The 25074-nt window shown below is 36.4% G+C and overlaps 1 protein-coding gene and 1 pseudogene across 1 annotated transcript in view; one reads left to right on the plus strand and one right to left on the minus strand.

The window, feature by feature from the left end:
* The window catches only part of GAP43 (growth associated protein 43), a 95448-nt gene that overhangs the window by 5544 nt on the left and 64830 nt on the right, over window positions 1-25074 (plus strand). The gene's annotated exons all lie outside the window — the stretch shown is intronic.
* Window positions 20998-21116, minus strand: LOC112485302 (annotated as a pseudogene).

Below are 25074 nucleotides of genomic sequence, written 5' to 3' on the forward strand. Positions count from 1 at the left end.
GATATCTCTCCTGAGCTCCTGGCCCCACAGGCAGCTCTAAATATTCAGCAGACACCCACATTTACTGTGTATGGACTCATACTGAGTGTCTTGTGTTTTGTACCACTTAGTCTTTCCTCCAAATTCCCACCATATATACAACATCATCTATTCAGCTTCCGAGCTCTAGGGACCTGGGAGTAATCTTGAACAATAGTTCTTTTTCCAATTCCCACATCCAATTATTAATTCCTTGGATTCTAGTTTAAAAGATTTTTAATCCATCCTCTGCTTTTCAACTCCATCATAGGTTATCCTGGTTCAGACTTTCATTATCGCTCATCTGGAAAAAGGCAATAGCTTCTTATATGGACTCCCTACCTCTCTATCTTGCTCTCCAATTTTCCTTACAAATAACACTGCACTTATCTCTACCTAACACAAATTTGGTCATATGATTTTCTCCTTAAAATCCTCAAATGGCTCCCTATAAACTGTAAGCTAAGATACAAACTGCTCAGCATGGATGACACAATTTAGTCTTGCCTACCTTTCTAGTGCCATCTTTAAACACCTTCTCTTCTCACCTTGTGACACCACATAAGTTTTTCAGGCCTTGGTGTCTTTGCTTGTACTGTACTCTCTGCCTACATTACACTCCCTCTTGGCTGGAAAATTCTCATTTCCCTTCTAAGAGTTAGCTCTTTGAAGCCATTCTTGACCTCCCTAAGTTTTCTTCTACCTTTTTTGCTACTGTGCTATATTTTGTAATATCACTATAATATCACTTGTTACACTGTATAGCATTTGGTTTTTCACACAATGGTGTTTATACTGTAAGCTGCTTAAGAGAAAGCATGGAATCATAATTCTTTTTCTATTTCCAGTGCCTACTACAATACTTGCCAAATACAGTAACTGGTTTTAACTGCGGATAATCTGTTTGCTAAATGAATGTGGAACCATGTTACAGACTTTCCAGAAGTTGTGGCATATCTAAATGGATGGAACCACTAGTATTCTTTTTCTTTAATCTATTGGCATCAAATTTTGAAGTGGAGCTGATTATCATTGATTCTTGTTATTGATCTGTGGGATGATAATCATCACTTTTTACTGAAAGCAGACACACAATGAGCCCATTAATACTGTGCTTCTCCAAACTACCATACCTGGTACTATCTGAAAAGCATCCTTTGAGGTCCTCCTCCCCTCCCTATCCAGCAGATAGCCCCACCCTCTGAGGTTAGCAGAGTCTCAGGAAAGACACATCTTTACTATGGTCTTGGATCTTTTCATGCCTTTCCTTTTGACCCCCAAGTTCTCGCCCTTGTCGCTTTGCTCCACAACTTTTCCAAATAATCCTTGACTCCATCTCTTGCTGCTCTTAGTTGATTTAATTCACTGATCACGCAAAGTTCAAAATATGTGGTTCTGTGCTCAGGGGCCTAAGTTTGAGAATCAATTTTATTTTCATTTGGGGTTCTTTCCTTTCCACTGAAGTATCTACATAATACTACTCCTCAAAAAGAATTCTTGCATGAAGGTAAAGGGAGGTTGATTGGTAAATAGTCTTTCAAATGTCTGTTAAGTGAAGGAGAATCAATCTCTTTTATTTTTCTTGGGTTTGAATAAACTGAAGGGATTTAGATTCTGAAGTAGACCTATTATGGCCAACACAGGGAAAATTGCAACCACAGCTTTCCATGATAATACTCCCTGCCAAATTCCAAGTACTATATTTTTCTCTTACTGAATTTAGCTTGGCCTTGATAAGAGTGGTAAGACAAAATGATTTATAGGTGAAATTTGTCTTCAACTGCCACAGTCGAGTAGTGTTTCCCAATCTCCATACTCTTATTCTGTATCTGGCTCATTCCTCTCAATCTCTTTCAATCTCTTTCTTTGAGCTTTTCTATTTTTTTTTTTTTTTCCTTTATCTTCCTTTCAGGTCCAAGTGGAGTTTTCCTGATTAATACTACGTCATACTAGCGTTTAGTGGGTGAGGCTATGACCGAAGAACTTTCAGAAAAAGTGTGTTCCTTCCAATTTTCCAAATGGGTATTTAGACAAAACAGGCATTTTAAGCTCTATCTTGCAAGTACTGACTTCTCAAATAAAAAAAATATATATCATTTACTGAGGGAATAAAAATAGGAAGAGAAGAGTCATCATGATGAGCCATTGGGGGTCATGTTTGGGATAGAAGACCATTCTCAAATACCTGTTCAGAGCTAGCTTTGTGTGAATGTGCACGCAACTCTATTGGTTCTCCTCACCAGGCGGCTGTGGTCAAAGTTATGATTCCTTCTCCTGTCTGCTTAGGTTAGAGGCGCATACTTGCAGTGAGCTTACATTGTAGTGTGGGAGTCTGACCCTCCAGATTTCCTGTCCTTAATTATTTACAGATCTTATTTTCTTAGATGTTTCTTAGATGTTTAATGTCTTGTTTCATGTTTTTGTAGTGGAATAAACCCTTCCTCTGGGTTCTAGACCTGGCTCTGCCAATTACTTGTCATGTGGCCTTGGGTAAGTAACTTAATCTTTCTGAGCCCTAGTTTATTCATCCGTGTAATGGACGCATAAAAAGGACACTCCAAATCTTGTCTTTCCTGCTAGGTTGGTTTGAGGTTCAAATAAAGTTACAAAAATAAAAATGTTTTACAAACAATGTTTTTCAAGTGTAAGGTATTGTTAATTGAAGAATTCCACATATTGAAACCTAAAATGTTCATGGTTCTATGCAAAGTACCCTTGCTCTCTGTATAGAATATATGTAGAGAGACAGATATAGATATAGTTATAGATATTGATAGATATAGATATAGATCTTCCATTCTCATCTCTTTTCTCCTATTCTCTACAGAGTAAATATTAAGCATGATAATAGATGGGAGCATAGTGTATCTTTGTCACGAGACTCCAAGGATCAGTTCAAATGCATTAGAAAAATTTGTTGTACTTCTTTTTATCTTTTTCCGTTTTAGTCTTTTTTCACACTTATATTTCTCTTCTCCGTTTGCTAAATTGGCTGCTTCTCCTTCACCGTACCTCACTTCCAAACTGGGTTCTCAGCAGTAATAGTACCAGACATGCTGTGCTCAAGTCTGTCACATGAGGGCCCAGTCAGGCAGAAGAGTAGAGAGGGAATGTGGTCCTGGTTAAGAGACTGAAAGTGGGGTGAAGCCTGGTTGAGAGAAGTTCAAAGATTATCACCTAAGCACCATTTTCATACAACTTTAGGATCCCTCATTTCATTAGAAATTAATCTTGATCAGAAGTGATATACAATCCTGAAGATTTCTAACTCAACTCTAAATGCCATAAATAATTTTCTAAGCTCTCAGCATCTCTACAAAGGACATTTCAATTCTCCTGTGTCCCTAATTGACTGGGATAAATTACCATTTTAATAAAATGAAATTTATCAAATTCTCATATAAGAAGTGGAATTTTGTAAACTAAAGAATCTTATTTCTTAATATATGGATAATATTTTTAAATGGTTTTAAGTATAATAATGGGAGCAAGTTTGTTTATTAATAGTTACTAATAACCCCAGCTTCTCTCTGCCTGTTCAAAATTCTAAATAAGAGATAGAACTACAGAGAGGGAGAGAATGAAAGAAAGAATGAAAATGAATGAATCTGATTGGTCCTCTTGGGTTAGCTAGTTACCAATGAACCAATCATCTATGACTGGAGAAAGAGTCAGGTCACATGGTTTAAGCACAATTTCTGAAAGGTCACACCTGTGAATTTAGTGAAAGAGTAATTTGTCTGAGAAGGAATCTCCTGCGTATACACCTATATGTACATCACAGGGTAGCCACCCAGATCAAGAGAGAAGTACCTCAAATGTGGTAGACCTACTAATATTTCCTTTTGGTTGTTTTCATATTATATTTCATATTTTCATGTATTGCATATTATTATTGGTAGGTTATTATTATTGGTATCATCACTGGTGATTCTGAAAAGAAGAAATAACCACACAGATAACTGATCTCATGAGCCTTTATACCTAAAAAAGGAGAGTTGGGGCAAATCTCCACAGGTGGAGTCGAGAGGCACAAGTCTTTCAGAAGCTAAACTCTGGCAGGTTTCACTTGTCTAAGAGAAATACTAACTATTATATATTCTTGCTAATTTGACATGGTGTAGCTTTGTTCTCTTTTCTTTTTTAGTTTGTGAGATCTGTTTTTATAAAATGATTGGTCAATAATGGATTTATATCAGAGAAATTCTACTCTTTGATATTAGTCATCTCATTTTGAATGTCCTTGAATTAATTCCAGCAATAATCATCATATTTATCTATTTTTAGCAAATTGGCACTTCCTAAAATATTGAGCTGTTGTCTCCATATGCACTAGTTTGCTCTAAATGTAGAATTTTGGAAATTAGCCTTACATCTATTAATACCAGTTCCAATAACTATTCAAAAATGTTATTTTTAAATGAAAATTTGAAAGACCCTAATATCTTCCCACTAATGACTATATAAAAAAGCTAGATGAGGCAAAATAAATAAGTAAGTAAGTAAATAAATAAACAAACAAACAAACAAACAAAATTATCTCTAAAGGTTAAATCAACTCAAGAATTGGCTGCTTTTCTAAATGGCTTCAGAACCTCTTAGCACAACTAGCCTAGAAACTAGCTTAGACTAGGAGCTGTTAGAATGCAAATTCTCTTCCCACTCCTGCTTTGCTTTGGTTCAGAAACCAATTTACCTGCTTGAAGTATAAGCTGAGAAGTAAAATTAATCATCAAATTAGATCTTTAACAGTTATTCCAAAGGATGCATTCCACAGTTGTACCTAAATTCCAGGAGAGGCAATCGTCTCCATTATTTACAAAGAAAGAAAAAGAAAAAAGAAAAATCAAGGCAGAATTTTTTTTAAAGAGAAAATTCTCAGTTTCTAAATAATTAAGTTGCAGTTAGATTTCCAGGTACATGTTGTACTGAAGGCAGCCCACTTCAGTTATCCAAACACTTACAGGGTTCTCATGGGGGAAGGGAAATAGGCAATGAGTACGTTTGGGGTGCATATTGCATTTCAAAATTCTTTTCTTTAAATCAATGGGAAAAAGTAGTATTTTATTTGAGAGATGTAAAAGAATAGCGAGACTTCATAAATGATCCATCATTAACTTTTCTCACTTCATCTTCGCTTAGGCATTTAGATAATTTTTCTTCCGAAGTTTTATTGGATTAATATTTCTAAAAATTTCTGAGATGTTTAAAAGAAAGGAGAGAATGGTATTATCTCATTTAAAAACATTAAGTCAAATCTCACTTGGGGATTTGGTTTATTCAAATATGTATTTTTCTGAAGAGTAAGATCTTTAGAATCTTACCTTTAACCCTTGAATCTCAATGATTTGTTTACTCCAATGAAAGAGAAGGTGATTCTGTTTTTTTTTTTTTTTTTATCCACCTGGGAAAGCTACTCTGGAGAAAGGGTTTTGGAGTTTAGTATTCATTTGAACGTCTTTCATACTAATCTAAAATCAGTGTTCCCCATAGCTTTGACTGTCTTTCATTGAAAGACACAGGGTGATAACTTTTGATAACTCAGCTGTATTTATGCTCTACACTGGTGAACAGTTAACCGGAGAGCTGTTTAGAAAACATCAACAAGACCTAGTTTCTTGCATATTTTTTCTCTCATCTTGAACTGTATACTTTAAATCTTTGGGATAAAATCAGTATAGAGGAGGAAATGAAGATTACAATTGAAAAGGAAGGAGGAGTTATAAAATAAAATTACTTGATTTGGAATTGGGCCATGAAAACTGTTGTGAGAACATTAATGACTGCGTTTGGCTCAGACCTCCCTTTGGAACGTCATCTGGAAGGTACAATAAGCCCAAAACCAAGAGTATTCGGGAAAGAATCCAAGAAGTTTGGGCACCAGTATACTTAGGTATATATACTTAAGCATATTTAAGACCAAAATCAGGTTTTATTCTCACTTAAGTGAGAGGAAACTATTGATTCTTGGCAAAAAAAAAAAAAAAAGCCAATTTTGATATCACGGGTATTATCTTATTTTATGTTATACCGTATTTTTGTGATTAAAGGTTTTCCTGCAGGTCTCTACAATTCTATATTATTATTCTAGTATCACTAGAAACTGATTGGTTCATGTACAAACTGAAGTTTATTTTATTAAGTATATCTTATCAAAATTGTTACTTTTATTGAAATTAGCTATACTGTAAAAATCCATTCAGAAAAAAACAAACTATAAAAATCATAGGAAAACCAATAGAAAAATTAACTTCCCCATATTTCAAGATTCACGTATATTAAAAATATTATTCTTTGCTGTCATCTTAGAAAAAAATGTCATATTAAACTAATTATTTCTCCCTAGATTAGACTTCTGAGTCTCCTCCTATTGACAATATCTTTTGTAGGTACCAGCACATTCTCAGTTACCCAGCTTCTCACATGGAATAACTGATACCCTGCCTTCCTTCAGGAAAACCATACGTGCTATGTTATCAGTTACCAAATTCTATTTACAATGTCTTTCACATCTGTCCCTTCCTTCTGCCAGCCTTTCTCAACCAGCATTCTAGAAGAGAAACAAAGCCCTAATGCCCTGAGGCCTCAAAGCCCAGCATTAACCTCTTTCCTGTGCATCTTGATGGGACTGGTATTAGTTATATACTCTTTGTGAAAATGGAGAAAACAGTCACTCGAATCTTTTTTGTTGTTGTTCTGTGGTTTGGATGAGCAATCCCAGGAGGAAAAGGGTGGATAGTCACCAAAATTCTCAGCTTTTGGCATCACCTTTGCACACTGCCTGCTCGTTAGTCTTACATTTCATTTCCCTTTTTCTCAAAATTTCAAAGGCTTTTCTTCGTTTACAGGGTTAATTATATTTATTTGTGATTGCTTTTCAAGGCTCCTCCAAATCTGGTACCAATCTGTAATTCTTGCCTTACCTCCTACTGGCTCTGCCATTGACTTGGCTTGTGAATTTAAACAAATTCAGTCTCTCTGGGTTTTCATTTGTATATAAACAAAAGTATTAAACTAAGTTATTTCTAAGGCTTTCCAACTTATAAAATAGCATGTCATTCTGTCCCAGACAGACTTAGTATGCCTTTAAGTATTAATTTCCCTGTGTTTTCCTTCACTGTCATTTCTACTGCTTGGAAAGTCCTCTTTCTGCCTAACTCAATCTCATCCAACCCTTGGGGCCTGAATTAAGAGTTATGTCATCTGTGAAGACTTTCCTGACTATATTGCTTCTTTCTGTGACTTCTTCCCCTCTTAGTTCTTTAGTAGCACATATAACTGCTCCATTTCTTTGGCATTCATTAAACAGATCCTTACTCGGTTGTTTATTTGTATTTGTATGAACCTAATTTCCCCCAACTAGTTTGCAAACCATTTGAAGGTAAGGTATAGAGTTCAGTGCCTGGTTCAAGAAACACATGCTGATTGATATATTGATATCTACTCTGTGATAGCTCTGTATTAGACTCTGTCTGGATGTACAAGACAAGGATGAACAAGGCTCTGTAAACTCTCAGAAAAACAAGTAGAGCTATGACATTTCTGGAGCTTTTGAAACCATGAAGCATGCCTTCTTTCTTAAGTTTCTATACTTTCTTGGCATCCATAAACACCTATTTATGCTGGTTTTTCTCTCCTACATCTTTGGCTGCACTTTCTTTTTTTTCAAATTTGTTTTTCTTTATTCTTGGCTCCTCTTTTTCTACCCGTTTCTGAAAAGTTGGTATTACCCAGGCTTTTGTCCTTATTCTTGCATGTTCTTACTCAGTAGAAGCTCCATTAATAATCTAATCAGTGCCCACAACTCTCACAGGGACTAGTGACCACAAATTCTCTGGGCTCTCTACTTCCTGGGTTCTAGAGCTTTGTATCTAACTGTCTGCTGGAAATATTTTTCTGATCACACTCAGGCACACTTACTTAACAGATTCTAAAAATAAGTCATCATCTCTTGTTCCCAAATCTCTCTTTTTCTCATCCAGTCATTTAAATGGAAATGGAAGCCTCATTCATTCTCCCATACTTCCTTTTATCATTAGATGCTACTACTTTTTCTAGTTCTCGGAAGGAAAAAAACCACACACTCACACACAAGAAATGTTTCTCCTTTTCTCTCACTCTCTACCTCAAAATTATGTCTTGACTGTTCACTATCCTCCATCTCCACTGTCATCTCTAACCCAGTCATCTTGTACAGAGACTAACGTAATAACATTCCCTTCTAATCTCCATTCTTCAACCCTTAACCCATTAAATCATTCTCTCCTCAGTGGCCAAAGTGGTCTTTTTTAAAGTGTCTATCAGATCATGTGTCTTCCCCACTTAAAAACCGTAAATAGCTTCCCATTCCACTTAGAACCAAATCCAAACTTATTACCAAGGCCCATAAAATCCTACATTATCCAGGCCTTGCCTCTTTGTCTGACTTCTTAAAACTGTACCCTTAATCACCAAGTCTGCTCACCTCCTTTTAGTTTTTAAAACATATCACATACCTTCCTTTTTTAAATCTTTTGCATGTGTTGCTCTCTCTACCCAGAATGCTCTTTCTCTGACTCTTTGAGAGGCCTTCTGCGGCAAATCTGAGTGGTGTCCAAAATCACTTTCTAACACACCGCCCACTTCTTTATTTCCTTTTAGAATTGCTCTCAATCTGACTTTTTGCTGTTGTTGTTGTTAAAATTAACAAATATTTACTTGTTAATTTTCTGATCCTTGTCTAACTCTTAAAACTTCAAAATCCATCCCTCTTCACATCACACATTCTTGAAAATTGTATAATTTCATGGAGTAACACATTACTTCACCCTTTCTCCCTTTCCAAACACCGTTCCTTTTGCCTAAAACATCTTCCTTTCTCACCTTTTCTACGTAACACATTTCCAGTTTATTTCCACAATGTGACTGGAGTTGTTTTTTTCTTTGGGGAGACTCCTTGACCCTCCAGGCAGATATGATTATCCTCTCTTTTGTGCCATCATTGTATCTGATACGTACTTCTACTACATTTAACATAACAGACTGTATTATAAGTATTCATTTATGTATCTGTCTTTTTGCTATACTAGGAGCTCCTTTAGGGAAGAAATCATATTTTCATTTATTGCCTATATATAGCACATAGTAGGCTCCCACTAAATAGGAGCTGAGTAAATGGAGCCTACATAAATGAACAAATATCACTGTCTAGTGAGTAGTATGTGATGGCAAAATTTGGTTAGGTCTAAGGCAAAGGTTTCCCAATTCCCACTGATCAATCATGGAAGCTGCCTACTCTGGCACAGTTCATAATTGGGCACCTAATACATATCTCACACAGAGCTAAGACCACACAGATTTGGATTTTACCCAAGTGGTGACAGCTGGTTGCTTCAGCAAATAACAAGCACCATTTTGTAGAAAGATATGTTAACATGGACAAAAGCATTAACTTTTTATGGTCTGAACGAAGGATGAGTAGCAGTTTAAAATTTATAGCTACAGTCTTCTTGATCCATTATTCTGCCTTTCAACCCTTTCCTAACATCTAAAACTGATGTCTTCTGGTACTGATCCCACAGGAATTCTGGTGAGGCTTCATATCCTTCCTCTTTGTTAATGATATGACTTGTCGTTCTATGTACACACACTTTCTCTCTTTTCAGCCTCTTTAATTTCTAGTGAGAAAATTATACACGATGATGTTTAATTCTTATTGTTTTTCCTGGTCCCTGTATTTGTGCTATGAAAGCATCCATCTGTCTGATGTTGCCGTACCTATTTCCAAATTGATCAACAAAAGGAAAGATACTAGTCGATTTACAGTCAAAAATTATTCCTTTTGGGGAGTGTAGCCAAGATGATATGGGGCTCCTCCTTGAAATTCTGAAGAGGGAGAATATTCCTCAACATAGTCTGTTTTCTTTTTAAGAATATGTATAAGAATCAAGAGGGAGAAGAATGGTTCATGACCATTAGGTAGCTAGGTCCCTTTGAACTAAAGCTAAGTAACATAGAGATTAAATATACATTTTGATTTGGATGAGAAACTTAAACACGTCTTTAGTTTATTATTTCAGGAAATGTTAGTCTAAGTTTCAAACTGCTAACTTGCAAAACAAACTTTGGAAACATGTCTCATTTATAGATTGGGGTAATGTTCACTCCAAAATCAAATTTGAGAAGGACCTAAAGAATATAATTTCCATGTTTAAGGAATGGATGAGCATAAGGAAGGGAAGATGAAGCAGACTTCAGCTGAAAAAAAAAAATGAGTCATTTTTCTCAATTGTAGATTTTTTATTTTGGTAATTATGTGGGAGGTGGAGAAGATGCATGAGTAGTTTGGATTGCTGGGAAAGTAGATGAGAGAAGCAAGTATTCAACATTGGAGAGTTTGGTTTAGTGGGATATAGTGGAACTTTGTAACACCCCCAGACTTGGAGCTATTTCTAGAAGAGAATTCATTTTCCATAACACTGATCTAGCCATACATTCCTTTCCTTCCACTTTCCACAGACTTTTCCATAGGCTGTTTTCTCAACAGAACCCTGTAAAGAGTGGAAAACCATTTCCACATCAAGGCTCTGGAATTCTTAATTAATGTATACTGCAGTGTCTGGCCACTGTAAATTTTAAGTTGCCAATAATCTTATCATACTCGAGGAATAGACAGCAAATCTGGATTGTTCTGATTAAGCTAAATTTCAGTCAAATTCTTTAGAATTAAGAAGGGAGTTTTCTTTGGATTCCAGAAGAGGGTCAACAGGTCAGGCCTGTGTTGATACAAAAAGATTAGAGAATAGAATTAGACTAGGGAATAACAAAATCTTCTAGGCATTCTCTATACATATAAGCTTTTATTACTTCCTGACATTAAATGATGAGATTATCTCCACCTGAAATGCTTTCTTTCCTCCATTCTGCTAAACCACATTCTGCCTCCAAAAATTCTGTTGAAAAATCTCCTTTATAAAATCATTCCAGGTATTTCCTTATTCCCCATCTGGATCCATACTGTAATCACTATAGTAATTTTCCCAGTAATTTCTCCTCCCCCATATTTTTTTACATATGTATATGTGTTGTATATCTTATACTTACATGTATTATTCTTTCCTGTTTCCCTAGACAGTGCTTTAATTTCAATCCTGAGTTCTCTTTTTAGATTTCACAAGGTACTGTACAATGCTTGTGCATACTGAGTCTACAGTTTAAGCTACTAACTACCTTTTTATTTAATCGCCCAGGGAAAAGTTGTCATCTCTTTCACTATATGCCTGATGGTGATAATTACCATTGATTAGTAGACCTAAGGGGATCTTAGAGATTATTTAGTTTTGTTTTTTGGGTTTTTTTTTTTTTTTAACTTCTTTTTAGCTACAGAAACATTTGTCCCAGGTATTTCTCAAAGTCCAAATTTACAAAACATAAAATTTGCTGTTGTGGCTAAAGCAGAGTCTGTTGGCCCAAAGCTCTGTCTGGTCAGCCACATCCTCTCTCCCCTGAAGCCCTTCTTATGAAGCCTAGGGAGCAGAGTTTGGAGAACATTGACCTACATCCAGTCCTTCATAGTGCAGATGTTGGAAATTCTGTGCTCAAGATCACTCCCCTCAGAAAAGACTTGAACTGTATCCTTCCTGTATTAGTGCTACTTCTTTCAGAGGGGTGAAAGGGGATCATGGTCTCAATTTCTGGGTGTACATGTCCCTAAATATTTTATATTTGTGAAGTAGGCATTTATGTAGCTTGTCAATGGACAGAGTTCTTTTACAAATGAAGACTACGAGTTATTTTTCTGTTTTCCCCTTTTGACTCATTTTATTTTTCAATTAGTCTTTTTCATCTGGACTAATTTTGGGAGATAACATTTTCTTCAAATGTTATATGAAAGTCATTTATGCATTCAACAAACATTTATTCATCATCTACTGATCCAGAAACTATGCTGAATACTGGAAATACAGAAATAATTTTTTTAAAAAAACCACTCTACCCTCAAGTGTGTCTATTTGAAAGTCTGTATTCTAGAATGTGCTCCTAGAGAATTTTATTAACCAGGTATATTGTCCTAATTTTCAGGGATATTTCCCATTATAGGAATATACTAGTTTTTGTTTGTTTGTTTGTTTGTTTTTCATGAAGATGTGACTATCCAACCTGCCTTGGAGTCCTAGAGAGTAAGTTTCATGAATAAGAGAACATTTGTAGGTATTAAGACTTAAATTCCACAACTCCACAGAATTTTTAAGGATTAAATGTGTTAATATGAGTAATTTACTTAGGACTGTACCTGACATATAGTAAGCACTTAATGTTAACTATTGTTTGTTGACATTGTTGATGATGGGATGTTGAGTGTACGTCAAACGAATAGTGTCTAAGTATCTTTTGGTAGGAATTCTTTAAGGATGACTTTTTGTGCGTTTGTGTGTGTGTATGTGTCTAAAGTTTAATAACATTCAATGCTCTTTAGGGCTAATATATACTTGTTCTTGAAGTCCGGAACCGAAATATAATTAGCCTATCTTATAGATGTGGCCAATAAAATAGAAATAGAAATTTGAGCCTGTCTCACACTCAGAAGCTGGAGAGCCCATCACTTTCAGGCAACTGGAACGTGAGCATTTCAAGACCTAGACTGAGCCACTTTGAATCTTCAAGAATGATGCAAAGATGTTATACGTTTTCCTCAGTGGTGGTGGTATCTGGGGTCTGGTGGCTGTGGTGCCCATGGACCAGTCAATGGTCTTGCCTTGGCTGTGTTTCCTAAGTCCTGCTTGTTTTCCTTGGTTCCGGCCTATTTTTTGAGCCTCATTCTCTGGCTTTCCCATCAGTAACGAGAGCTCTGATATTTTTCTAATCCAGTCCACTTTCTATTGCTTACACCCAAGAATCTTATTGTTACAATCCTATACCCAAGAAATCAGGCCCAAGCTACTAAAGTTTTTCGCTTGGATTATTGCAGCAGTCTCGAGTTTTGCACTCACTGTTCTTTCTGCTTGAAATATTTTGTTCATTGGATCTATTCTCATTACTTGCTCCCTTACTTCCTCATGGCTCTGCTCAAATCTCACTTTTGTAGATCTCATCAAGGAGGCTTTCTCTCATCACCCTGTATAAAGTGGCGCCCCGCCCCTACAACTCTCTTTCTGTCCTCTTTTATTCTTTTTCGGTTTTCTCTCTAGTTCTTATATCCACCCAAGATAGTTATTTATTATTATTATTTGCTCACACCAGTGACATGCAAACTTCATAAGGAGGATCCCCTGACTCTTTTAGTAACTGATATTTCCTGGCACCTAGTACAGTGCCTGGCACGTATTGAATATTCAATAAATATTTCTTGAATGTATTAATTTAAATTCTGCTCAGATGCGATAATGACAATAAGCTAAAAAAATATATACTCTAGCAAGTACATCTATTCCACCTGTCCCTTAATCTTGACCAATAGCATCCCACATATTTCTTTCCAGCTATGTCATTCTAAGATATGTGATGCAGTGTATTTCCTAAGATTAATGAAAGAGAAGTTTGGTCCTGCCTACCACTACAAAATGTTTATTTATTCCTCCTTTTACATTTTAATTGTTTAAATATTTGGGGAGGAATTTCCTGCTGTGGTAAATTTATACTCATTAAATTGTCGAATGTGACTGTATTATTTATTTATTTACTGCAGGCACCGTGAGGGAAAACGCTTGCTTTTGCCACTGGCACCATCTGGCTTTGACTGATTATTGTATTTTACCTGATAGTCTTTGGACAGGACTATCAGGGTGATGAATGGGTAAGAGCAGGAGGAGTTCAAAAACTGGTTGAGAAAGGATAACAAACCTGTAGCATTAAGTCAGACACCATGAGGTGTTCTAAACACTGAATAAGACAGAACATCCATCGTACATCCTATTTGCATTCCAAGTTAATCTTCGAAGAGTCAACACGGCAAAAACACTCAAAGATAAAAATAGCAAGATTTTCTTGAAAAGATTTAAGTTGCAAGGCAAAAAAAATAATCCTTTGTGGTTACTGAGCACGCCCCAGTTCCAGTGGTTGTGGTTGTAGCTGGAATCCTGTGTATACCTTTTCTCAGCTTCAGGGCCTTAGAAATGGAGCTTTTTAAAAAATGAACCTTTTAAAGAAAATTCGATTTATGAGAATTGAAGGTTAAGATGTATAATAGCAAAATCTCAGGCACTGGGTTCTGTGCTTATAACCTGATCTCAAATCAAAACCTAATCCCCCTGGCATTCTCCAAGCTAGATCTTCGTCAGAAGCTTTATTTTGTACCGAAGTGAGGCGATAGTTCTGCTAACGTAGAATGTCTTCAGTATGTCTAGATTCATGACAGTCTTATTGCAGCAGGGAGCCTAAAGAAGCTATTATTGAAACTTTCTTCTTTCCTCAGAGGAAGACACATATGGCTGGCCCCTATATTACAGTCATGTGCCACTTAACGAGGGGATTAAGTTCTGAGAAATGTATTGCTAGGCGATTTGTCTGTGTGAACGTCACAGAGTGCACTTACACAAACCTAGATGGTACAGCCTACTACTCACCTAGGCTATATGGTATAACCTACTGCTCCTAACCCACAAGCCTGTACAGCATGCTACTATTACAAAATAACATGCGAGTAAATCAAGCACAAGAGAAAATGATGCGATCAAAAGACGAGATAGACATGAGATGTATGAGGCTGCTTCCAGCATAACATTGCATACTGTTTTACAGCAAATTTTATTTTTTATAAGTAAAAAGGGTACACTTGAAGGTAACGAGTCATTCATTTATTCATCAGGAGATACTTATTGAGTGCTTGCTATAAACTGAAAGATACAGACTAATTATGTGAATCAGATGTAGTTGTCCCCCCACAAGATTAATTAATTCCTCTTCGTGACATCCTTGTTAGATTGGAGTTTAGTCTTTGCTAGAGTACCTCCAACATTTCATGTTTTGTTGCTATTCATTTACAAATCTTCAACTGAGGAAAAGCAGGTGAGCCTCACTTAAAATGGTAGGAGGTCAACCAAAACTTTGCTTACCCCTCATCACTCAAAAAGTCAGAAGCAGAGATCAAAGCAGAATTCTTGAAGCTTTGAACAGTTAATTTACTGAACTCTTTCACCATTGTCTTCTTGTCTCAGTCCCTGTCAGACTTCATTGTACCTGATTCTCCATGCTCATCCAGAGATGGGAGCTAAATACTAAATTTAGATATTTATAACCCAATGAGTATTAGTCTCTTGTCACAAAAAATGTCCCAAAACCTCTTAATGTAGTTCAAAACACTTTCTTATTTTTGAATGAAGCCTCATCAACTCAGTTTAGTTTTATTTGCATAGAAAAATTGGACTTTAGAATAAATCTGAAGTGTTAAAATTCTTACACTTGTAAAATGCTTAGAAATATCCCAAGAAAAACATTTCTTGAGGCTTTTCGGCCTTGGGCATGGCAAAAATTAAGGCATCAAGAGCTCCTACAAAATGAAAAATAAAATGGCATGCAAATACAAACATATAACACACAAAACCTAAACTATGGAATTTTAGAGATTTTTCAGATTTCTAATTTGGGTCTGAGGTAATGGTCAATTGTCATTTATCAGAACTTTTGTTTAATAATAATTTAAAAAAATTAAACATTGGATTAACTTTAAAAATTAAAATGATACTAACATTAAAGCATATTAGATTATGCTTCTCGATAAGATTATTCTTAAACCATGATCTCAGATTCTCCCAATATTCCCTCACTGTCAGGGTCCAGAAACTCAGGGCCAAGGGTAAGTCAGCCTTAGATAAACAGATTGTCTGGCCTAGGCCACCAATCTGTCCAACATTTGTGACCTATAAAGATTATTCCTGCAAGCATCTCTGCTTATGCCAACTGTTTATATGCACAGTGGAAACTTCCAAAGCTGTCGTTTCCCAGGTTTCCTTTGCTTATATGACTAATTACTTCTGTGTTGGGCCTTTCTTTCTCTATCTTTTCTTTCTTTCTTTCTTCCTTTCTTTCTTTCTTCCTTCCTTCCTTCCTTCCTTCCTTCCTTCCTTCCTTCCTTTCTTTCTTTCTTTCTTTCTTTCTTTCTTTCTTTCTGTTGTAGCACATGGTCAAATCTTCCATGGGCCCTTAAAAATCATCATCACATGAAAGATGCTGGATACTGTGCTACTGGGTGCTATGAGGCAAACTTCCTTCCTTCCTTCCTTCCTTCCTTCCTTCCTTCCTTCCTTCCTTCCTTCCTTCCTTCCTTCTTTTTTTCTCTTTTTGCTATTTTTTTGGAGACAAGAAAGGCTTAATTAACCCATATTTTTTGGTCAAGGATGAAAGTCGAAGGAGAAGATTTCAAGATTATATTATTCAAGCTTTGTACAGTGTGCCTTGGTGATATATCAAGGACTCAGAGATGATTGCTATAGATGGAGATTCAGAAGGGTCTAATGAGAGGGAGAGAGAGAGAGAGAGGAGAGAGAGAGCCCTTCAAGTCATTCTGAAGAATGGGGGTGGAAAGTAGAAATAATCCAAGACAAAGGAGGTATCCTGAATTAAACATAAGCCTTCAGAAATATTTGCAGTGTCCTAAATTAGTAGGTTGTAATTTCTTATAGAGAAGATATGATCAAGAAAGATCCCAACCACAAGGCACTTCTCCCTTGAAACTTATTTGCAATTTGATGCCATATTATATGTCAGAAACCCCCTTCTCACCCTGTTTCCAGGAAACCAAACAACCAGTTTATATTTCTTGAACCCCTCTTATGGACCTAACTCTGTAAGGTACTATGAGACATGTGATGGAGTTGGGGAATGAAAACCCTACCATCTGGGAGGGGAAAAAAGGCTGATCTTTAAGAAATATGTACAAACTGAGAATGAAAATAACAAAACAAGGTGGCCTATAATTATTATTATATAATTATATAATTAAAGGATACAGGTGCTATGAGAGATCAATGAGGGCTCATTGAAAGAGGCAGGGGAACATGAAGGCTTTCAGGATGAGAAAAGGAGGAGAGGGTTCAAGATGACAGAGAAGAGATGGTATTCCAGCAAAGTGGAGTGGCCCAAGGGCATGCTTGTGCAGCCTTGAGGGTACCATCCTGAGAAGAAAGAAGAGTATTTGATGGTAAGAGTTAGAGGTGGGGGTGGAAATAGGTATATAGATGAAACCTAACCAAGTTTTGGCCTGCTGTGGTAAGAAATTTGTTCCATCAGCAGATTTTGGCTAAGGGAGTGACTTGATGAAGGTATTATATATGTGTGTATGGTACATATGCATGCAGATTGCATGGGGAGATTAGACAGGAAGGCAAGTTAATTATTATTTTTAAAGTATGAATGAGGAAATGATACCTTGGGCTAGTTCACAACTGGAATTAAAATGTAAAGCTAAATGCAGTCCATTTGAGAAAAATGAGCCATTTTCAGTGCCTATGGGCATGAAGAAAATCTGTCAATACATGTGGTCTGTGATTCTTCTAGTTTGTTTCACTAAATGTCATGAGGTATAGGCAGTAACACAAGGCAAGTCATAGAAGCAGTCCTTGTTTTAGGCAATTGCTCTTCTTCAGACCTACTTGCTTTTCATTTTCATTTTCTTAGTTCTTAGATTGCTGGCTTTATATCCCATCCTTATTCCCTACTTCTGAGCCCTTCAGGTGTACAGTATCAAGCATTCCTTCTCGGCCTCTGAGGTTTGGAGTTCTCTTCCCACTGGGTTCTCAATCCTGCTTTCTTCTCTACCCTTGGGCACCATTTATGGCATTGAATTCCGTCACTCCATTTCAAACCCAGTGAACTCTGCAGGCATGCCCATTCTCCTAACATTTCGTGTGACAGGTAGAGAAATGAAATATAACTGTAAGATTTCCAGCTTAGATAGTAGTGGCAGAATTGATAAACTTGGAATGAAGAGCTGGTTTTGTAGGGAAGACAATGGTTTTGATTTCCAGCATGGTCAGTGTGAGTGAGGCATTCAGGAAGAAATGCCTAATTGAAGTAGAAGGAGAGGAGACAGGTGCAAGTGACTCAAAGGGTGACTGAAAGCTTATTCATCTTCAAGGGCTTCAGTTGAGGGAGAGTTAGAAAGGGAAGAGCTGAGGGAATGGCTTATTCTCCCTTCAATGGCAGAAGACTCTTTTTTAAAAAAAAAAAAACAAAAAAAAAACCCAGAAAGATCAATGAGTAAAAGAACCAGCATATGGAATAAGAGAAGTCAGTAAGGTGAGAGCTCCAAAATAGATTGAGCATCACTATTAAATAGAAATGATCAAGAAGAATGAGAATGAAGAATATACCATTGAATGGAGGAGGACAATTGATAACCTCCAAGTGGACAACTTAATAGAAAATGGAAGACAGACTGTAGGTGCTCAGAAAGGGATTGAGGTGAAAGAAATACAGACAATTGGCAGAGACCACACATTCAAGAAATTTGGCACTGAATGGAGGAAGAGAAATAAGATTGTAGTGAAAGAGTGGTATTTTTTCAAGCTAGGTAGAAACCTGTGTCAAGCAGAGAAGAAGAGGGAAGGAGAGACTGATAGGCTTCAGGAGGAAATAAATGTGACATCAATGAAGGAATGGGTTCAAATTCTTAGATTTCAAGAGGGTTCCTTGTGAAGAAATGATATCGCTTTGAAATAGAAAGGAAAAAGAAGACGGTAAGAGATTTGTTGGTTTGAGATGGTGTTATGGTCAGGGAATCCGGTCAAAACTCTGAAGGCCCCCCTCTTTTTTATTTCTCAGTTAAGCACTTTGGTCAGCTGCTGACAGTAGAAAAGAAGAAACAAAAATCTTCAGGGGAGCTTACTAAGCAAGAACAGTGAGTTAAGGAGCATGTTCCCAAGTGGTTTATATGTCACCTGACTTCATATCACCTGGAGAAGCCTGCTTGCTTATTCATTCATTCATTCATTCATTCATTTTTGAAGCTATTTTAAATGAAGCTTTCTGGAGGAGAGACTTCATTTACAAGCCCCTCAGCTGATTCTTAGACATACAAATTCAGGAGCCAGTGCCTTATGGGAAGATGAAGCCATCTTGGGAACACTGTCTAATTTAGGAACCTAACGAGAAGCTATGATGTCTTTCATCCTGTGTGCATTTAAATCTTCACATCCCTCATAGTGTTCCCTTCACTAAGTATATTTCCATGGGAAAGAATGAAACATTCTAGCATACACTGGCATGAGCTCTTCGTTAGGTCCATCATATCCAGGAAAGCATTAAAGTATACCTACAACTAAAAAGAAAACTTGGATTCCTATCTTGTACACATGAAGTTTAGAGGATGATCTAAAGCACTTATTTTTTTCCACTGAATTTCCTTTCAGTCCATGAAGAGTTTACTTTAGGTGGGCATGTGGAGTCTTCTTCTCTCTCTGGGCTCCCCCGCTTTTATTCTATCTTTTTCAACATCCCGTTTTCTTTCCCTTTGTCCTTCCTCATTCCCCATCCTGGTTCCACCCTAGACTTGAGGTGAGACATTAGATCATTACAGTTTTGTGCATTTCACCATGTTCTATTCCAGAGAGTCACCACTAACAGCCGCAGACATTTAGTCCCTAGAGCTTTCAAAGCTGTACATATAGAAGATGAAAACTATGTTTACTTCCTAACCTTTAACCTTGACCCCTTCTCTAGCATAACTTTAATATCTTATTGTATATTTAAAAGTCACTATTTCTTAATCTGGTATTACTCCTCATAAAGGTAAAAGGAAAAGAGAAAGTATGTGGAAAATATAAAGTCCAATTTTTCCACACTGGGATACATTTTATTATTTGGAACCCATTTGCCAGGAGGCCCAAGTAGGGAAGCATCGTCATTAGTGGTGAAGTTCTGTGAGTTGTAACATTGTGAGTTTCCTGCTAAGGGAAAATTTCTCTGTCTCTCTCTGTCTCTGTCTCTGTCTCTGTCTCTCTCTCACACACACACATACACATACACACACAACACATGACACAAGAGCTGTTGTTTTGTTTGAAAAGTTTGGCTTGGTGTTTGAAAATTACCTCATTAGTTTTTAGCTTAGTTGGTTGATCGGGGTTTTTTATTTGAAAAAATATATATACTGCTAGCTATCCAGGGTGAGAGTGTGTCAGTATTGAATGCCATATTGAACTGGACCCTGTCATCAAGTGTAAGCATATCCTAAACTCATTTCATATGTAAATTCTATACTTTTCTTTCCTCTCTCTGCATTCCATTTTATCTACCAATGCAGAAATGGAAGGTTTTAGTTTCTTAATTTCCTTCTACGAATTTGCCAATATACTCAAAAGAGTATATTAATTTCCTCCATTTTTATCTGACCCATGGTTTTCTTAAACACATGTAATCTGTCCTTCTTCCCCTCCCTCACTGTTCTAAAATTGCTCCCTCTGAGGTCCCTAGTGGTCTCTTCATTTCTATTTACAAAGACCTTTTCTCAGTCTTCACTTAACATTTCGCTGCATTATACTCTGCTGGATATCCCTTGTTGGGTTTGATTCTCTTTTCTCTTGGCTCCTATTCTGGCCTTTTTCAATTTTTGCTCTCCTTTCTAGGCTGGACTTCACTGAGTCAGCTTTATCCTTTTGTCTTCTAAATACACATATCCCCAAAGCAAGACCATTTATCTCTATTTTTTTCATCAGAAATCTCATCCTCCTTTATAGCTTCATCTATCACCTTCCCATAAATGACTCTTGAGTTTATATTTCCTATACTAATGGGCTTTGTACTAGATAGCTGTAGTTGGAGTCCCTCTTACAAATGTTTATAATTGAAATTGAGTCCATCTCCTGTCTCCAAAATCTATCATCCCCTTTGAATCCCTCCTTTCTGTTGATTCTTCCAGATATATTTTTCTCATTTGAATTTTTATATTTTATTATATTTTTAATTTTTATTTATTTATTTTTATTTTTTAGGCAAGGCAACCCTTGGTTGACCTCACAGATTGCAAGGACCTTGTCAGCTTACAATTCCTTATTTTTTTATTTTTTATGCCTACAGCACCTGGTCTTCCCGGGTGGTCTCCCATCCAAGTACTAACCAGGCCCGATCCTGCTTAGCTTCTGAGATCAGATGGGATCGGGCTTGTTCAGCGTAGCATGGCCACAGAGTCATCTGAATTTTTAAAGTACATATTAACTGTACCACCCATTTAAGTCTGAATGTATGCTACTCTATGTTATTTAATTCTCTCATCATATTTCTTGTTACCATACCTAAATAATAAATATTTTGAAGATGAGAATTGCATTTTCTACATCTCTATGTTCCTGATTCCTAACCAGATTCAATAAATGATTTTTATTGTTGATATTGCAACTAAGTTACTAATATTTTGTGTATATTGCTCTCATGGTCACTTTTGAAAGAGTTGAGATTGTGATGAAAGTTGAAAGATATGAAGATTGAATTGTGGTTCAGACCATCATCTTGAGACAAAATGTAGCTAATAAATTACTGATAGAATTTCTATAACATTATTAACAGTAGATTCTGTACAATTTTATACATGTTTGCGCTGAATGTATCCTGCTATTCAGAATCTCTGATGGAGCAAGCTACTAGTCAAAAACCTTAGGAGGCAAGTTGAAAGATCTAGAATTTGGTTAGGTTAAACAGACATCCTAATGAGAGGTAAGGCTGAGCTAAAAATTAAAGACTGGACTTCTACACCTCATTTGGGAGAATATCAAGGGATATGGATTTTTCTATTTCTTGACCAAAATATGGCTCAGATTTTCCCATGTCAAGGGAAGGTAGGAAAAGTTTTGAGGAATGGTTTCTTCTTACTTTGTGTTTTATGCTGTTAGTTTACCAAGGCTAACTTCTATTTCTTAAACTCCTATCTCCACTAGGACTAGGTTTACAGATTCTAAGAATTAGTGACTAGAAGAGACTTGACCATCTAGTATAAACCTCTTGTTCAGAGATATGTGACTTGCTTCCTTCGGGCCTTATCTCTGAAGCCTCAACTTTGTACTGGCCCTAAAGTTTGGGTAATTCCATCCATATAAAAATATTGCTGTTTTTTTTAAAATAATATTTTTGGCCTGTTCGTGTTTAGTAGATTTTCCCATGAAAAAGTAGATTCCTTTCTTACTTTTCAGATACTTAACATTTGAAATTTAAAAATTATTCCTAAAGGATATTTTCCAAAATATATGGGTCAACATTAGAAAGATTATATTACCTCCATCTCTTCCCCATCCATTCCTTCCTCTACTCCAAGGCCACTGCATATAGGCACTAAAGCACTGCTTCTGCAATAAGTTAATTCTGCCATTTCTTAAGGCTGAAAAACTCAGCTCGATTGACTTTCATTGGTTTAAAGTTTTCCACTCCGGTGTAAAATAGTCTATATTTTAATTACTCCACTGTTTTCATTTTAATTTATCAGTTGGTCACTGTATTTCTAAAACAGAAGTGGTGCTCAGAACAAAGTACCAAGTGATTTAAATATTGACTATTATATCTTAAGCTAGTCACATATTTGTCCCCTTATCCACCTACAGTGGATGAAACAGCAATTACAAGAGTTTATCTGAAAAGTTCTTCTCTGAAAAAGAGACTTAGGAAATACAAACTCTCTGTACTGAAGGAGCCAGCTCATCTAGGGAGATCTGAGGAAATGGTGAGCAAACCCAACAGTACTTCAGCACACCTCTCTCACAGTCCTTTTTAAAAATGCCCCATTTTGTTCGAACACTACTTTCCTGAGTCAAAAGAGTACTTCAGTAAAATCTGCCTTCTGGGGGCAAAGCAATCTCTCACAGTCACAGTCTTAGAAAGAAGGATACTGCTCAACATTGACTGGACAAAAGATGTTTTTGGTTTATTTTTTTTTTCCTCCAGCAAAAATTGCTCAAATTGCTTGAGAAAGAGACATAATATGATGTTTATCCCTGTTTACAGATGTTTAACCAGTGCCCCTTCAGAGGGTCGTGTGCCTATAAACAGCATTGTGGTAATTATATCCACTGCTGCAGAGAACAGATGTGTAAATTGGTGGTTTCTTGGGGGAAAATAATACCAAGTCCACTTTCCAGAAATGTACACAGTGCAGCACAGCTGTAACATTCTGTGCCGAGGTCTCTTTAGTGTCTACAGCTGAATTTGCTTACATTTAACGAATGTGGAAGTCCAGGGGCACCTAGACAATGATTCACACAGTTTGGTGTGTTTAAAAACTCCTAGTGATATTGGACAAATTTTCATATACAAAGAAAGTAATAACCAATCCTTGATTCTAAAGTTTTCCCCATAAGAAATATGTATTGAGTAGAGAATAGAATTAGGAGATCTCTGGTGCTTCATACACCTCTGAGGTCTGAGCATCTTAAAGCCTATGTTACCTTGAATATAATGGGAAGGATTAGATGAAATCATTTTTATTAATTAATTTATTGTATTGAAAATACTTGCTTTCCCTCAGGATGTATATTTATGCAAATATATGAAAATCAGTATTATCCTTGAAAATTAAAACAAAAACCACTCTATCCAAGGTAAACTTATTGTCTTAAAATAGCTTATTGATAGGTATGTTATCACAAGTGTGTTGATCACTATAAGCTTCACTACTTTCTGTATAAATTTTCTTTTTCTCTTAAACAATGTCAGATATTTGTGTGTGAATGTTCGAGATTGCTCCAGTGTGTGCCTAGAGGATGAGAGTTCTCCCGGACTGGGCCTAACTGTACCTTCACATGCACTGAAACTTTGCAGAAGACCAATATGTATCCTATAATTTAGTAAATGTGATAAAACATTAGAAGTTAATTTGTATTTACATTGTATATTGTAGAATGCAATGGCATTAGGCTTAACTTGGGAATTTTGCTTCTGGGGCAGAAAAACATAATCTTTTTTCAGGCTATGCTTTTCTGCTTTCCTGATTCCATACCAACTATCCAGCAGCACCAAACCAGGTCTCTATGATTAAAATGTGACAGAGAAATAATCTAGTCTACTAATCTGGATCTTTTGGGCCCAAAATGAAAGGATAATAAAGAGATCTGGCAATTGCCTTAGACCAAAGCATGCCTTTTGACACTAATGATCTAATTCAGCTATCTATTTTGTCCCACATTCAGCCTCATTCTCTGTGCAGGGAGACTCAAAAGAAAACACAGGAAGGGATGAGGGCTAGCCCTAGCTCTATCACTCACCTTCTAGGCTTTAGTTTCCAAAGACTGTGAAATGCATGGTTTGATGATCTCTTCGAGGGCTCATGTCTATATTCCTATGCATGCTGGAATTTAGAACAGGAATTCCTGGTCATATGTGTGGGATAGCTCCAATTGTCTCTAAAATCAGGAGTCAATGGGTTAGAAATAGAAAATCTGACTGTTGCTCGATGTAGAAATTTTCAATAAAATCAAGAAAGTATTTTCAAACAAGAGTGTGGCTCAGGCCTCATTGTGTTCTAAGCCCACTAGAGTATTTATTAAAATGCATGTCAGATCATCCAAGACTCTACACAAGACTCCCTAGCTCAGCATCAAAGGAGGTGGGGCCATGAATAGGATATACACAAGCATCCTTGGTGGTAAATATATGTGCTGAAGTAGGGAAACCCGTAATCTAGATGAAAGAGCATTTTTCTGCTAATTCAAAAGTTCATTGGTAAAAAAAAAAAAAAAAAAAAAAATTAATCTACCCTGGACCTCATTTTTCTAATAATGGAAAAATTATCTGTCCTTCCTCATTTCCCAGAAAGTAGAAGTGTTAGTGGAATAGCGTTTTGGAAAACAGTTTCTTAGGAAAACTAGCAATTTCATAGTTACAAATGGATTGTATTTCAAAAACAGATTGTTAAACTGGAAACTTAAAATTCTTTCCCCATAGAAATAATATAAAATAGTTTTCAGACTTCTAGACTTGTTTATAAAATTTAGGTTGATCCAAAACATAGCTGAGATTCTGTACATTTGTAATGGAAATATAGTAGAAAACATTAATGTTACTGGGTTTTGGAGAGTAATAGAACCAGTTCTTTATATCTAATTTTGTTTGAAAAATATATATACATATGCATATGCACGTACACACATACATACACCCAACTTT

The sequence above is a fragment of the Pteropus alecto genome, unplaced genomic scaffold, assembly GCF_000325575.1.
Source record: "Pteropus alecto unplaced genomic scaffold, ASM32557v1 scaffold270, whole genome shotgun sequence".
Classification (NCBI taxonomy): Eukaryota; Metazoa; Chordata; class Mammalia; order Chiroptera; family Pteropodidae; genus Pteropus; species Pteropus alecto.